The 13,908-nt window shown below is 41.6% G+C and overlaps 1 pseudogene; it reads left to right on the forward strand.

Annotated features, from left to right (window-relative positions):
- LOC100074784 overlaps positions 1 to 13,908 on the forward strand; it is a 53,986-nt pseudogene that overhangs the window by 1,297 nt on the left and 38,781 nt on the right.

Genomic DNA, 13,908 nt, shown 5'->3' on the forward strand with positions numbered 1-13,908 from the left:
ACTTTCTGAAATATTTGAGTTAATCCTGAAGGATGAATTGGAGTGAAACATCTTTCAAAGATACTGAGAAGCAGCATTGCTCAGTGGAAAGAGCATGGACTTGGGAGTCAGAGGTCATGGGTTCTAATCTCGGCTCCACCACTTGTCAGCTATGTGACTTTGGGCAAGTCACTTAGCTTCTCTGTGCCTCATTTTCCTCATCTGTAAAAAATGGGGATTAGGACTGTGAGCCCCACGTGGGATAACCTGATCAGCTTGTATCGCCCCCAGCACTTAGAACAGTGCTTTGCACGTAGTAAGCACTTAACAAAAATACCATCATCATCATCAAAGCTGAGCACACCTAGATGAAAATGAGGACTAAAGTATCCTCAGTCCCAATGTCACTTATTAACTAACAACAGAATAGCAAAGAGTAAGGCTTCTCTAACTGTACAGAATCTGTTACCTTAGTTATTCTCAAGTGAAACTCAAATTGAGTAAAATAATTTTTTTCCTTGGCAATAGCCTAGTTAAAGAGGTCCTAAATGATATATGTATCTTAATTTGTATCTTTATTTGTATCATATGTATCTTAGTCTTATTTTAAGGCTGAGAAACAGCATGACCTAGTTGATAGAGCACAGACCTGGGAGTCATAAGGTCATGGGTTCTAAGCCCAGCTCCACCACTTGCCTTCTATGTCACCTTGGGCAAATCACTTTACTTTTTTATGCCTCAGTTTCCTCATCTATAAAATGGGGATTGAGACTGTAAGCCTCGTGTGGGATAGGGACTGTGTCCAACCCCATTTGCTCATATCCACTGCAGCACTTGGTACAGTTCCTGGCACATAGTAAGCACTTAATAAATACCATTACTATTATTAATAATTTCTAACATAAATTCAGCAATTGCCTAGTAATTGTTTGTTAGTTTACACTTTCACTGTTACATTTCATAGTTACATCAATCTTGAAATCTACTTAATAGATCACCCTTGTTTAATCTGTAGGGTAAATGGGTGCACTACAGTTAAAAATAAACCTAAATCCATTGTAACTTGTTTAGAGAATTATAACTATGTCCAATTGTCAACTTTATCAATTGTCTTCCTCAAATCATAGAAGTTCATTAGTATTATAAAGAAGTGAAAGGTAGCTTTGCTTAAGAGCAGCTTGCTGTTGGAAGCATGAAAAATCCCTTGATATGTGCTTGTGCTAATGATCTTTTACCATTTCCATGGACGCAGATACATAGGGAAGAGGAAGTTATTAGGGTGTTTTAATCCAACATATTTATTCTAGTAAATTGTTTAATTAGGCATTGGAAGCCATTATAATCTTTAATGCTTGAAGGGAACTAGAACTTGATAAGCTATAAAAATAGGTCAACATTTCCTGAATGATCCTCTCATGAATTTAACAGCAGCCTCAGATGGATAATCAATAAATACTCTGGAAGGAGGGTGAAGTCACTTTCATACCAACCAAATTAGTTGCCAAAACAGAACATTCTAGAGTCCCTTCTGCCTTGTGTCCCAGATACAAAAAATAATAGCCTTTTGAGTCAATTATGTGGGTGCTGAACTCTGTCCAGAGCATTGTATTAAGCTCTTGGGAGATACAGTGGAGTAGACAACATAGTAAGGATGTGCCTATTTCATGCAACATTTGGAAGAGTGAAACAGAAGAGAAGCAGTCTTAAATGCCCTCTTACCTTTTCCCTTCTTTTTATTTCTTTTCTTCTCTTTTCTCCTGCCTGCCACTATTGCTAGATGGAATTTCCGGCAAAACAGCACTTCCCTGGTGTATGGTCAGATTCCATGGGAAACATTTGGGCTAGCACAATCAAGGCTGACCCCCTGCTCCATCCTGCCTCATTAAGTGCACAGCACTGGCATAGTGTCAACCCCGGTTGGGAGGAAGATGGACCTGCCGGAGGAAGGAGGCCCCACAGCAGCAACAAGACAGTACGGTGAACGACTGTCAAGGACATACCACCTTGTGAATCTTGGGGCCCCAGAGATATCTCGAAGGGAGCATTGAGCCAGGTGGCCGATGCCTCCCTCCTCTCCACCCATACAGGGCCCCTTTATTCTTGGCACACCAGAGGGGATATAAGGCAGTGCATGCAGGAGGAGGGTGCGGTGTGATCTCTCCAAGTCCACCGGCCGCCATGGACTGTTCCGTGGGTAAGCCTCCCTGTGTTCCACTCTAAATAAACTATCAACCTGGACTTATCGACCTCTTTCTTCAGTATTCCATTATTATCAATACAAGGGGTACAGGTAGTCTACGCAGGTTCCGGTCCCGCCCAGTACACCTGGGGGTTACCAAAATTAAGCCAAGAGTGGTGCAATTGTGTGAGCAATAAATCTTATTAAAAGCACATCTCCTCCATCAGGCCTTCCGTTATTAACCCCTTTTTTCCCCTTTGTCTACTCCCTTCTGCTTCATACTTTAACTTGGATTTGTGCCCTTTATAAACCCCTCCTTCAGACCCACAGCACTCACATACATATCCATAATTTATTTGAGGAATTGTCTGTGTCTCCCCGTCTAGACTAAAAAATCATTTTGGGCAGGAAACATGTTTAACAACTCTCTTATATTGTACTCTCCCAATTGCTTAATACAGTGTGCTGGCACACAGTGAGTGCTCAATAAATACCATTGATTGATTGATTACCAACTGAATTGTGGTCAAGAATTTACTGCTAATACAACTCACTGTGGTTACTATCAATCAGTGATATTTACAAAGAACTTACTGTGTGCAGAATACCGTATTAAGTATTTGGGAGAGTACAATACAACAAAGTTGGTAGACATGATCTCTGCCCACAATGGGCTACACCTACTTGGCACTGGGAATCTGGTGGCTAGAGCTCTGGTTCCTCCTGTGCAAGTAGGGGAATGCCTGCTAGAGCTAGGCTAGAGGTGGTGAAAGTTTCTGACCAAAGAAAGATCTAGGGAAGTCCACAAGCCGGGCAGGGTCTGCTGGGTTCCTGAAAAATAGCTGGCTGCCATGGGTGGTGAAGATTGCAGCAGTTACCAAGTGCTAGTTTGACAAGACTGACTGCATTTTAGAGAAGCCTCCATTTCAAGACCCTGTAAGGAACATGTAGGCATGGCCTTACGGGCTTGCTCAATCACCTGCTCATGGGGTAAACATTCTGCTTCTGCCCATGCAGTTTCAAGTTCCTCAAAAATAGGGTGCACTCTTCTGTAGCCAACCAATTAGAAGCTACCATAACTCTTGGCTCTCAGTGATCCATTTCCCTCCCTCCACCCTTCCCAAAGAGCTTATGAGGCTCCTGCAGACTTGTGTTGGGATGATCATGGAATTCCAGCTCACAGTTTTCTGGTGTTTTTGTGAGTATTCCCCTTCCCTGAACAGCAGTTTGGTTTTACTTATGGCTTCATGCTTTTCCTGATGCCAGATGCACCCCTTTGGAGGTATTTCCCCTAACAAATTGCCCTGGGTCCATGCTAACCAGGAGGTACTGGTGATCTTGTGGAGATCCTCGATTAATTGGTTGATGCTTTTCTCTGTTGCAACTTTTACAATAAAACTAGCTGTTGTGGCTGCAACCACATCTGCAGATGCTCATGGGTCTCCCTTATTCTGACTCCTGCAATCTCTATACCCAGATGTACCCAAATCTGGTGAGAAACTGAGGCAGCTGCCTTCTGGGTCTGGAGGCTGTGGCACAGCATCAACCATAAGCAGCATATCTTTGATCCTAAATGGAACTTGCTTGTCAAAAACATGAGAAGTAGCATGGCCTAGTGGAAAAAGCATGGGCCTGTGAGTTAGAGGACCCGGGTTTTAATTTCAGCTCTGCCAAGTGCTTGCTGTATAACCTTGAACAAGTCATTTAACTTGTCTGGGCCTCAGTTTCCTCCACTGTAATATGGGGATTAAATACCTGTTCTCCCCACTACTTGCATTATGGGCCCCATGTGGGACAGGGACTGTATCTGACTTAAGTAACATATACCCTTCACCGACAATGTACCTGTCTCCAAGTGATTCTCCTCCTACTTCTCAGTCTCTTTCGCTGGCTCCTCCTCTGCCTCCAACCCTCTAATTTTGGGAATCTTTGAAGGATAAGTTTTGGATTCCCCTCTATTTTCCATCCACACACACAACTCCCTTGGGGAGATCACTTGCTCCCATAGCTTCATCCACCTTTCCTTCATGAATGACTTCCAAATCTACCTCTCCAGCCCTGGCCCCTTTCCTCTGTAATTTCATATTTCCCCTTGTCTCCAGGTCATCTCTACCTCTATGTCCCACGATGTCTTCAGTTCAACATGTCTATATGAAACTTCTCATCTTCCCTCCCAAGTCTTCCCCTCCCAAACTTTCTATTACTATGGAAAACACCACCATCCTCTCTGTCTCCCAAGCCCACAATCTTGGCATTATCTTCTAAACATGTCTCTCTTTGAACCTGTATATTTAGTCACTCACTAAATCCTGTTGGTTCTATCTGCATGACTTCTTCAGAATCTGACCCTTCATCTCCATTCAAACTGCCATCACCCTGGTCCAAGCCTTTGTTATATCTCATCTCTGTTGCTGCATCAGTCTCTTCACTGATCTCTCTGCCTCAAGCCACATTTCTCAGTAGTCCATAGTAGACTCTGATGCCCATATCATCTAAAATATTCTGTGCACTTCTCCCCACTTCTAAAAAACCTCCAATGGCTCATCCATCTCCACTGCTAGCAAAAACTGCTCATCATCAGCTTTAAGGCAAGCAATTATCTATTTCCCCTCTATATATACTTGCTTCTCTTCACTTCAACACTTTGTACACCATGCTCCTCTAATCCTCTGTGCCTCACTCTTTTCTCTCTCATTGTTGACCTCTTGCTCATACCCTCCCTCCTGCTTGAAACTCTTTTCCCCTTCACATACAGCAGACTACTACTGTTCTCATTATCAAGCCATTTTAAAATCAAATCTCTTTCATCCCCCCACTTTCCATGAAGGATTCATATTATTGAGCACTTGATCAAAGTAGAGCACTGTACTAAGCACTTGGGAGAATACAGTACAACAGAATTACCAGACATATTCCCTGCCCAAAATGAGTTTACAATCTAGAGGGGGAAACAGATTACTTGTTGTTGTTTTAATAAAAATTGATCATTATTCATTACTAAGGTTTTATTTTGAATAAGGGTTGTATATTCTTATTCTACTTTGATTAACTTTCTTTTCAGTCTCGGAATGGTCTTCCCCTCCTTGATTTTATTTCCATGAATTTAGTGACTGGTGATTGATAAAACATAAGCAATATGATAGATTCACTTCTCGTTATGTTTCCGATAACACACTGTCAAAAATCAAACAAATAATGAGTAAGGACTGACAAGTGCATTTCACGTTAAGTCAAAAATAGAAGTTCAACTGTCAATAATAATAATAATAATTTTGGTATTTGCTAAGCGCTTACTATGTGCCGAGCACCGTTCTAAGCTCTGTGGTATCTACAAGGCAATCAGCTCCCACATGGGGCTCACAGTCTTAATCCCCATTTTCCAGATGAGGTAACTGAGGCACAGAGAAGTTAAGTGATTTGCCCAAAGTCACCCAGCTGACAAGCGGTGGAGCCGGGATTAGAACCCATGACCTCTGACTCCTAATTCCATGCTCTTTCCACGGAGCCACGCTGCTTCTCTAACTCAACACTTCCATCCCTGAACAATTTAATCATCAATGCATGGGTTAGAGTTTTAGGGACTAGGATCAAGAATAAGGTTAGATTTAAAATTTAAGGAAAGTAAGTGTGGGATGGATCATTTAGGTTTTAGTATGAGGTTAAGAATTTGTATTTAGAATTCAAGTTAGAATTTTTATTTTATGGTTAGGGTTAAAACATAATTTGGAAGCTCCTTGGCATATCAGTAAATGAGCATATGATAATGGAATGATTCAATGCTAAGTCATTTCTTGCATGATTTTTCTGTTTTGTTTTATGTACCAGTGACCCAAACAGATGAGTATTTTGCCAGATCCTTGACCCTACATCACAACTACAAAGGTCAGTGAAGATGAATTTTGTAGTTCTAAAATGATCTCAGTTTATACCACTGTACCCTCCTCCCTAGTCTGAGAAGATGTATTTGAGCTAGTTATGCAGTGCTATCACTATTCAACTCAGTTAAACCATTACTCATAGTTACTACTATTTAACCATTAGCATATTGGATCCAAAGAACAGTGAAAACAATCAAGTGGGTAATTCCACCCCTCAAGGATATATAGGACAGATAAGATGGAGAAGCACCATCAGAGGTAAATACAATAGATAGACGGAAGATAGGTGATTGACTGTAGGGAGAACTAAGTGAAAGTGATTTTAGCAGTGAAGGCATCAGAACCTTATCAGCCTGAACGGACTATCAATCCGCAGTACTTACTGAGAATTTACTGTGTACAGAGCACTGTATTAAAAACTTGTGAAAGTGCAATACAAAAGAATTGGAAGAACCAATCTCTGCCCACATAAACAGTTTACGGGTGATATGGAAGTTAACATAAATTACAATTAGGAATAGAGGGAAATAGTAGAGTACAAGGATATATACATAAACATTGTGGAGAATATCCAAGTACTTAAGGGGTTCATAATCAATTGCTTAAACAATGCAGAGGAGACAGCAGGTAGGGAAAATGAGGGTTTAGTCGGGATAAGCCTCTTGGAAGAGGTATGAATTTAGGAGGGTTTTGAAGATGGGAAGAGTGGTGTTCTGTGCAATATGAAGTGAGAGGGAATTCCAGGTCTAAGGAAGGATGTGGGCAAGCAGTAGATAAGATGTAGGTACAGCAAGTAGGTTGGCTTTAGAACAGCCAAGGGTGTGGATTGGGTTGCAGTAGGGGATTAGTGAGATCAGGAAAGAGGGAACTTTAAAGACAATGGTAAGGAGTTTCTCTTTCTCTATGATGGAGAGGTGGATGGACAATCATTAGCAGGTTGTGAGGAGTGGGGACAAATGGCATGATTATTTTTTTTTAGAAAAAACTATCTAGGCAGAGTGAAATTTGGACTGGAGAAGGGAGAGACAGGGGTCAGGGAGGTCAACAAGGAGGTTGATGCAGTAGTCAAGGAGGGAAATGGTAATATGGAATGCTCTTCACATAGTAAGTGTTCAATAAATACCCTTGATTGATTGACGGAGATGGAACCAGATGGTTATTGTTTCCTTTACAGCAAAATATAGGAATTTCTTGCTGGAAGTGACTTTTTATCATGCCAGAATATTTGCCACTGACACCAGATTCATGCCCTGAATTGCTTCCTCAACTGTGAAATGGGGAGTCAATACAAGTTCTCCCTCCTAGTTAGCCTGTGAATCCCATGTGGGACAGGGACTGTATCCTACCTGATTATTTTTTTCTACCCCAGTGCTTCATACACTGCTTGACACACTTCACACACTTTGCTCCTCTAGTACCAGCTTGGTACTCATCTCATATATCTTGCTGCCAACCTGTTTCCAACATCCGCCATCTGGCCTGAAACGCCTTCGCTCTCCATATACACTAGATCACCACTCGCCCCACCTTCAGAACTTGATTAAAATTGCATTTCCTCCAAGTGGCCTTTCCCAGTGAAGACTTCTTTCCCTGTGAAGCCTTCTTTCCCCTGATTCCTTTTCCCTTCTGCATCATTAATGCACTTGGATCTCTACTCTTTGGGCATTTAGTATTCACCCCACCCTCAGCCCCACATTACCTGTCTCTATATTACTTATTTCTATTAATGTCTACCTCCCCCACTAGACTGTAAGCTCACAGTAGGCTGAGAACGGGTCAATTCAATAGTATTTATTGAGCGCTTACTATGTGCAGAGCACTGTACTAAGCGCTTGGGATGAACAAGTCGGCAACAGATAGAGACAGTCCCTGCCGTTTGACGGGCTTACAGTCTAATCGGGGGAGACGGACAGACAAGAACAATGGCAATAAACAGCGTCAAGGGGAAGAACATCTCGTAAAAACAATGGCAACTAAATAGAATCAAGGCGATGTACAATTCATTAACAACCTTTTGTTGTTGGGTCTACCAACCTTTTATATTCTACTCTTCCAAGAGCTTTGTACAATGCTCTGCACATAGTAAATGCTCAATAAATGCCACTGACTGACCGTTGGTTGAGAACAGTGTTTGGTGCATAGTAAGCGCTTAACAAATACCATCATCATTACTTAACACATTCCACAGTGGTTATTATTATAATCCATGGAAATGGGTTCAGCAAGAATACAAATAAATAAAGAAGGAAGGGCACTACATATCAATGTAGATAGCTATCTACCTATCAATCTGTATTTCTGCCTACTTAACACCTACATCTCTCTGTATATCCATATATAACTGACATATAACTGATTAAAGGAAATGTCTGCAGATAGCAATTTTATATGGCAGAAAAAATCAAGAACAACGTAATGTTAGATTCTTCATGAGTAAATGTGTTTTGCAACTTTGCTTTCTCATGCCAAAATTCACTAAGAAGTCAATTTCGTCTTTTCTTTATCACATCATCTCTTTTTGAGAAGAGGCTGAAGAACAACATTCTATAAAAGAACACTGTTGCCATTCCGAAATAGAATCAGTTTGATAGCCCTGATTCAATTCTCTGGGAATTACTGCAATTCCAACATGCCCTCCTCCCTCTGTTGCTGTTGTCACATTTTTAGTGTATAGGCCTTGATCTATTTATTAATGTCCTTTTCTTTGACAGCAAAGTCACATGTATTGATTTTCAAAAGTTTTATTAGAAACTGAAAAAAGTAGCTCTTCAGCCCCCAAAAACCTCTTCTGGTTTTTTAATAATATTTTCTTTTCAAAACCTTACTCAAACCACCCAAGGTCTTAAATCTCCAGAAACGACTGTGAGCCCCATTTGGGTTCATTCAAGACCATTCAATCCATGTCCCCTCAGTCCCAGGCTTCCAAAGCTACCAATTATTTCCCATCCATCTCCACAAACAGAAACTCCTTACTTTCAGGTTTAAGGTGCTCAATCAGTTCTCTCCTTCCTATTTTACCTCTCTGATCTCCTACTACAACCCAACCTGCAAACCTGACTTACTGTACACCAATCTACTCACTGTACCATGAACTTGTGTATCTCGACACTAACTCCTCCTTGCCCAAATTCTTCCTCTGACTTAGAATTCCTCCATTCAAAATTGACAAACCACCACTCTCCCCAATTTCAAAGCTCTCCTAAAATCATATTAGCTCTAAGAGGACTTCCCTGACAAAACCTTCATTTTTTGTATTCACTCTCCCTTCGCCATCACCTATGCATTTGGATCTGTACTCTTAAAGCACTTTAGATCAACCCTACCCTCACTCCACAACACTCAAATACATATCCTTATTCTGTCAAATAGTTTCAGACCCATAGCGACTCCATGACCACCTTCTCCAAGAACACCCCATCTCCATCTGCAATCATTCTGGTTGTGTACCCATACAGTTTTCTTGGTAAAAATACAGAAGTGGTTTATCATTGCCATCTTCCTTGCAGTAAACCTGAGTCTACACCCTCAACTCTCTCCCATGCCACTGTTGCCCAGTTCAGGTAAGTTTTGATGTGTGTAGCAGATTGCTTTTCACTTGCTAGGAATGGAAGGGTAAGCCTCTGTTTGACTCACACTCTCCTGGCCAAGACTGGTAGAGTACTGGAAACTCCTATTTACTCTCTCTCTAATTTATTTTAATGTATATCTCATCCTCTAGAATGTAAACTCTTTGTGGGCAGGGAACGAGTCTACCAACTCTGTTGTATTGTACTGCTTAAATGCTTAGCACTGTGCTCTGCATACAAGAAGTGGTCAATAAATACCACTGGTTGATTTCTGTATGAAAATGTAATCACAAAGATGAGGTTACAAAATCTTCCTTATCATCATATGGTTAATGTGACACCTCACAGTCTGAATGGCAGGTAGCCTAGTGGATAGAGCAGGGGTCTGGGAGTCAGAAGGACTTGGGTTCTAATTCTGGCTCCTCCAATTGTTGGCTGTGTGGCCTTGGGCAAGGAACTTCACTTCTCTGTGCCTCAGTTATACCATCTGTAAAATGGGGATTATGACTGTGAGCCCAATGTGGGATAGGGACTGAGTCGAACCTGATTAGCTTGTGTCTACCCCAGTGTTTAGTACAGTGACTGGCACATAGTAGATGCTTAACAAATACCATTTAAAAAAAAAAAAAACAAAAAGAACCAACCCTGAGACTTCAGGACTGGGCATCTGCTTGAAGGAAATCATTCTCGTTTTAGTGGTTTGGCAAGTGACACTCTTCCCTGCCCATCAAGTGCCTGCTGGGGCGCATAGTGCAATAAACGAGTAGCCAGGAGGGTTGCAGGACTTGGACAAGTGCCATAAAGGTTTTAAATCGAAGGCTCATTTAGGTGTGAAGTGACTGCACTCCAGTGCTGACGCTCGGCTGTCTAGCACCATAGTTCATCAGGCAGTTGCCTTGGCAGCCACTACAGCCTCTGCCCTTCAGGTTAGCCATTTTTCAGGATTTCTGCTGAAGAAATATCCTATGCGGTTCTCCAGTCGTAAATTTTCACTATTGAAAGCATAGCCCCAGCCGGCTCTCTCTCCTTGCAGGACTGGGACTGGAACATAGGTCACCTGATTTCCAGAGCCGTGCTCTCTCTCCACCTGATTAACAGAGGGCTCAATAGAACTCATTAGGGCCATTTGGAAAGGCAGATTTAGTTTTGCCTTTTGCTGACTGAATAATTACCCAGCTCATTATTTTCCCGGTTTTGATACTGACTCCAGTAGCTTAGGAGACCTACCACACAATGATGTCTTCCCATGGGCTCTGTGCCTCACAAGTCATTCAACCGGAGTTCATGCCAGCCTTAGGAAGGAGGGGGAAAAGAATCTCCCTCAGAAATGAAAACAGCTATGCCAGATAATTTTGGGGGTAGCTGTCCCAAGTCACTGAGATTTGCTACTCACTGAATCTCAGTTTGCTTGCTTAAACATGGGTCTAAATAAAAGTGTATTATATTACCTGCTAAGTAAATGTCTATAATGTGTTCTGGCTGGGTAGTTCAGGATGGTAGTCAAGGGGAAAGGTAGTCCAGTAAATATAATATGTATAAACTTACGGGAGGCCTGAAAATGCTTTATACTAATCTGCCTGGTTTATTCACAGTAAATGCATATGCAGAGAATTATTCAGCGTAGAAAAGACTGGCAGGAAGAAATTTGCCTTCAAACTCAAAAGGAAAAGGACCAACAATATCCGGAGAAAATTTTTACGTTTCAAGGCTTTTATCACCAGACTTTTAAAGGGCAACTTGTCTTTGAATTTTACTTAACAATACTAGTGTGGGTATCTTTAATTAGAATCCAATAACTCCAGGTCAATTTTTCCAATCTCTTACCTCTGAGGAAGGGCACCAAAGCAGCTGGTTTATCTCGCCTTACTAGAGAAAGAGGATTCCACAGTCTCCCTCATCTTCCTACTCTGTTTAGTCATCATTTCCTTCAAAGAGCTCTCCTTCATGTCTAATCAACTTTCTTAGTGCAGTTTCCTTTCAATCAATCAGTTGATCAATGGTTTTTATTGAGCACTTACTGTCTGCAGTACAGAACTGGTAGACACATTTCCTGCTCACAGAGAAATATAGTGACCTAGAAAATAGAAAGAGCATGGACTGGGAATCAGAGGACCTTGGTTCTAATCCCAGCTCCACAGCTTGTCTGCTATGTGACCTTGGGCAAGTCACTTAACTTCTCTGTGCCTTAGTTCCCTCATCTGCAAAATGGGAATTAAATACCTGTTTCCCTCCTACTCAAGTTACAAGCTCACGTGGACCTGATTACCTTGTATCTACTCCAGCACTAAGTACACATAGTAAGCACTTAAATATTATCATTATTATTATCATTATCATTAATATTAAAGAAATTTCATTCCAGAGAGGGGGCAGATATTAATATCAATAAATAAATACATGAATTATGGACAACATAATTGTTGTGGGTTGGATGAATCAAGTGTTTAAAGGGCAATGCAGAAGGAAGAGGGAGTAGGGGTAAAGAGGGATAATTATGTTTCATGTGAAACTGAAGAATGCCCTTGGTTTCACAGACACTGTCCTTTCTTGGTTGTTCTCCCATCTCTCCAGTAGTTACTAGTAGTAATTATAATAATTATTATGGTACTTCTTAAGTGCTTACTATGTGCCAAGCACTGTTCTAAGAACTGGAATAGATACAAGTTAATCAGGTTGGACATAGTTCCTGTCCCACTTCATAGTCCATATGGAGACATGGGGCTCACAGTCTTCATCCTCATTTTACAGTTGAGGTAACTGAGGCACAGAGAGTTTAAGTGACTTGCCCAAGGTCCTACAGCAGACAAGTGGTAGAGTTGAGATTAGAACCCATGTTCTTCCAACTTCCATGCCCATTTTCTATCCACTAAGCCACATTGCTTCTCGTAGTTCTTTCTAAGAATCTTTTGCTAATGCCTCCTACCCCCTAGCTATGGGGGTCCCTCAAAGCTCAGTTCTGGGCCCCATTACAATAATAATGATGGCATTTGTTAGGCATTTACTATGTGCCAGGCACTGTACTAAGTACTGGGGTGGATATAAGAAAATCAAGTTGGACAAAGTCCCTGTCCCACATGGGGCTCACAGTCTTAATCCCCATTTTATAGATTAGGTAACTGAAGCCCAGAGAAGCAAAGTGACTTGCCCAAAGTCACACAGCAGACAAGAGGAGGAGCCAACATTAGAACTCAGGTCCTTCTGACTCCCAGTCCCGTGCTCTGTTCATTAGGCCACGCTGCTTATTCTTCATCTATATCCACTCTCTTAGGACAAGTCATTTGGTCACTGCCATTACTTTGCTGATGATTTTCAAGTCTTCCTCTCCAGTCCTCTTCAGTCCTCTCCAGTTCTCTCTGCTTTAGTCTTGCATTTCTTCCTGCCTTCAGTACATCAATCAGTACTTGGATGTCCTGCTGACACCACTCTCTCAATATATAAAACAGAACTCTTCACCTTCCCACTCAAACCCTGTCCTCCCCCTAACTTTCCCATCACCACAGACAACAGCCACACTTCATGTCTCAAAAGAGTGTAACCTTGGCCTAACCCTCAATTCATCTCTTTCTGTCAACCCACATATTCAGTGTGTCACCAAATCCTGTTAGTTTCACCTTCACAACATCTTTAGAATCCAGGCTTTCTTCTCCCTCCAAACTGCTATCACAGTGATCCACCTTTGCTATTCATCAGCCTCCTCACTGACCTCTCCTTCCTCCTGTCCCTTTCTTCTTCAGTCTTCACTCTGCTGCCCAGATCACTTCTCTGACAAAATGTTCATTCTGTAACTTCCCACTACTCAGAAACTGCCAATGGTTGTCCAACTTCATCAAACAGAAACTCCTTGCTGTTGTCTTTAAGGCACTCAGCTCTTTCTCTCCTTCCTTACTTCCCTGTTCCCCTAGTATGACCAAATATACAAACACCTTTAACACAGCAACTCCATCTTATCTATCCCACTGTTGACCCCTTGCCCACATTCTCTCTCTGGCCTGGAACTCACTTCCCACTATATCTGACAGTTGATTACTGTTGCTACCTTCAAACCCTCCTAAAATTACATCTCTTCCAAGAGTCTTCCCTGACTAAGCCTTTTATTTCTCCTACCCATTCTGCCCTCTACATTGCCTAGGCAATTAGCTATGAACTCCTTAAGCACTTTGATACTCACCCTAGCCCCACAACACTTAAGAACTTAACGGTATACACTACAGTTTACCCTATCTGCAATTTATTTTAATGCTTGAATCTTCTTATAGACACTTTTTTTTAATTTTATTTTTAATGGTATTTGTTAAGGGCTTACTAT

This window comes from Ornithorhynchus anatinus, chromosome 1 (assembly GCF_004115215.2).
Source record: "Ornithorhynchus anatinus isolate Pmale09 chromosome 1, mOrnAna1.pri.v4, whole genome shotgun sequence".
Taxonomy (NCBI): domain Eukaryota; kingdom Metazoa; phylum Chordata; class Mammalia; order Monotremata; family Ornithorhynchidae; genus Ornithorhynchus; species Ornithorhynchus anatinus.